We start from the raw sequence: 3,812 nt of genomic DNA on the forward strand, positions 1-3,812 counted from the left end.
TTGTGCGGGTGGCACATAAAAGACACCATTTCGAGCGTGGCCGTTTTCGTGCGGGTGACACGTAAAAGCACCCACTACACTCTCTGAGTGGTTGGCGTTAGGAAGGGCATCCAGCTGTAGAAACTCTGCCAAATCAGACTGGAGCCTGGTGTTGCCATCCGGTTTCACCAGTCCTCAGTCAAATCGTCCAACCCATGCTAGCATGGAAAGCGGACGTTAAACGATGATGATGATGATGATGAATGTGATCACAGACTGCACTGAGATTATCTCTTGCTCCTCTGTTATGAAGAGATTCAACATATATAGTAGTACAGGTCTCCTTTATCATCTAATAAATCTCCTTTAATAAATTCCTATTCTTTTTTTCAAAATATGTGGTTACTTTTGAGATACACTTATATACATATATCATCATCATCTTCCATGCTGGCATAGGTTGGATGGTTCAGCAAGTTCTGGTTTTTAAGGCTGGGTTCCCAGGCTAACGCCAACCACTTTACAGAGTGTACTGGGTGCTTTATGGGTGAAAGTATAATAGAAAGAGAGGTGACTTTGCATTAGATACTGAGAGAGTAACGTATGAATGTAGGGACAGGAACATGATGCAGAGGAGATACACAGCTACCTTGCATTGGTTAAGAGTCAGTGAGAGTAATCAGGGTGAAGTTGGACAAAGAAATAAAGACGGTAATCACATGTCAGAGTCCTCAAAAAGACAAATAGAAAAGAGATTAGAGACAGAAAGTGAAGAAGGGTTGATTGGTAGCAGTTGCAAGATTATATGGGGAAAATGAGGAATGGCTTGAGATGAGAGTAGTGGTGATATACAAACACATACATGATAGCTGCAACTTGATTTCAAACAATGCTATTAACTGATTATTCTCTTAAACATGAGCAGCTCAGATGTGGATTTTCAGTCCTGCTATGAACCTATATACTTTTGCACAGATATGGTAATGATGGGCGCCTTTTGCAACAGATGTTCAGAGAGCTTACCACGTTGACACAAGCCTCCATTCCACCATGGAGTTCTTCACTGAGTATTTAGCCTTTTTCAGCTATTCCCAGCCATAATATGCAACACATAATAGAGATGTTAAAAATCAAGTGATGCTAATACCTGAAGCTTCTTAAAGAGAGGACTGCTTTGCAAAGGGCCAGTTCCATTCTGTAAAAAACATATACATTTGCCCAAAAAGAAGAGTGATGTAGAACTAGTCTATATCATTGAATGCAAACGAAGTCTCAGGTGTTACATCAGAGCTTTCCTTCCCCTAAGAGTCTAAGAGTCTCTTACTCTCAACTGTTGGATGGTCATTGACTCTTCTGAGTTCAACCCCATTTTTATAGGTTTTGTTTTTTGTCCAGTAGGATGTCCAACGAAATTCACCTTCCTTAGCAAGCAGACTTAGTAGGGGTTGCCATTTTAATCATCAACTGCTTAATCATGTGACAGGTGGTACTGGACTGCATGTTACCAATAGCACTAAAAACAACCTGACACAAATACATACACACACATACATACACACTCACATAACTGTATACATGCACATACATAAATGCACAAGTGCACATCCACATACACGCAAATCAAAAATCAAACAGCAATCACTCACCTACTCACATACAACATACCCCAGCACACAACACATGCACTCTGGTGCTGACAGGATGCATATGGAAGATCAACAGATCCTTCTTCAAATCTTTCTTTCTTTCTTTCTTCATAGCTTTTTCTGCTTTTCTTCCTCTCTTCTCATCTTCCTTCTTTTCTTCCTTTCTCACTCTTCCATCCCTGCATTTCATATGTGGCTGAAATAACACCACTGTTATGGTTACTATAGTAATAATTCCTTGTGCATTTGTTTTTCTTACTATATAACATACACAAAGTTCTACTCCCCACCGGTTACTCCTCTTACTGCAACTCTGGCTATCCCACCTCCTCCCTGTCTCATCACTCTAGATAAGATAAAGAGTAAAGTATAGTTGAAGCAGCATGTTGTTTTTTATCTGTTTTGTTTCTTCATACTTTGTTGTTTTGTTTTGTTCCTGACACTTTTTTCACTTTATTAAAAGCAACAGTCTCACATCTTCCATAACTATCTCTCTCGCTCCTCTTCGTCACCCTTTCCCATTCACTCTCTATCAGCCTATCAATCTATTCAGCTATCTATAGACATGCATGCAAACACACACACACACACACACACACACACACACACATACACACACACACACATACACACACACACACACACACACACACACACACACACACACACACACACACACACACACACGAATACATATCTTATTTCTGTTTACTAGACAAAATAATTTTTTACTCAACTTACTGCCACATACCATCAACATACACACACAAACATAGCACACATACACACACAAACATAGCACACATACACACACTCATATGCACACACACATGCACACATGCACAAAAACAACATACAAATAATACAATACCACCACAACCACTATTACTACTACTACTACTGTTTTCTCACACACAGTTCTATTATTTTTTTTCTGTTTATCTTTGGGTACAGTGGAGGGGATGGGTAATTGTGTGTGTGTGTGTGTTTAGATGTTTACTACAGTCTACTCTTTCTTTCTCTCTTGTCTTTTTCTTTACTCTTTCTTTCATCTTTTTCTTTTTTCCTCTTCCTCCCTCTCTCTCTCTCTCTCTCTTTCTCTCTTTCTTCATCTTTCTTCTCAGTTTTTGATTTTACCTAAATTCTCTTGTTTATATGTGTGTGTATTTATGTGTGTGTGTGTGCGTGTGTGTGTATTTCTTTCATTTCTTTTTCTAATTTGCTGTTGTGATTTTACGAGCTTCTTTTTGTGTTTTTGTTTTCTTTCGCGAAAAGCCTCCCTCAACTTCAGGATGTGAACAGGAACAACAGAAGCAAAAACAAACAAATTGGTCACTGTGGTTTATACATTTAACCCCAGAATAATGAATAATTTGATTGATGAAAACTAAAGGATATAAACAGATGACACAAGACTAGACAGCAGGGGAAAAAAAAAAAAACAGAAAGAAAAAAAAGGAACAAACACTACTCAAATTTTTTCTGTTCCAACACAACAAAACTATGTCAGTATAAACTTTGGTTTGGCTTTGTTTGTTTGTTTTGCTAAATATTAACAACATACATTCAGAAATGCTTGTCTGACAATCACTTTATTTCTCTAACTATCCATCTATCTATTGATCAATCTATCTATCTGTTTGTTAGTCTGTCTGCCTACCTGGCTGTCTATCCATCCATCCATTTATCTATCTATCTATCTATCTATCTATCTATCTATCTATCTATCTATCTATCTATCTATCTATCTATCTATCTGTTTGTATATCTGTCTATTTGTCTATCTGTCTATCTATCTACCAATCTATCTATCTGTCTGTCTGTCTAAGTGCATATATATATATATATTCATTTATTCATATCAATGTTTGTATATGTACGTATGTGTATATATATTTATATATGCCCATAGTCTTTGCTAACCTCCCTCCCCACTGAGATCATATGCATGTGAGCGCTTCTGTGTGTGTATGTGTGTGCATGTGCATGTGCGTGTGTGTGTGTGTGTGTGTGTGTGTGTGTGTATAGATGGATGGATGGATGTTCATATTAATGTTATAATGTTATGTCAAGTCAAATATAAAAGCAATTTAACATTAAACAAGAATTACTTGATTTTTTTTTGTCGAGTACAATAAGTGGGGTGGCAGTGACTTTGAAGACTGTAAAACAACGACTAGCTGGCCA

General features: G+C 37.6%; 1 protein-coding gene across 8 annotated transcripts in view; it reads left to right on the top strand.

The window, feature by feature from the left end:
* LOC106876760 (serine/threonine-protein phosphatase 6 regulatory ankyrin repeat subunit C) overlaps window positions 1–3,812 on the top strand; it is a 72,025-nt gene that overhangs the window by 29,557 nt on the left and 38,656 nt on the right. For 2 of the 8 annotated variants that reach the window (XM_052966942.1, XM_052966943.1), the window contains exon 2: window positions 2,901–3,130. The exons of 3 other annotated variants lie outside the window; for them this stretch is intronic. The gene's annotated coding sequence lies outside the window, so the exon portion shown is untranslated. Of the gene's footprint in view, window positions 1–2,430; window positions 3,131–3,812 lie in introns of those variants that run through there. 3 more of the 8 variants (XM_052966946.1, XM_052966945.1, XM_014925458.2) reach the window with 3 other exon arrangements.

Source organism: Octopus bimaculoides, chromosome 4 (assembly GCF_001194135.2).
Source record: "Octopus bimaculoides isolate UCB-OBI-ISO-001 chromosome 4, ASM119413v2, whole genome shotgun sequence".
Taxonomy (NCBI): domain Eukaryota; kingdom Metazoa; phylum Mollusca; class Cephalopoda; order Octopoda; family Octopodidae; genus Octopus; species Octopus bimaculoides.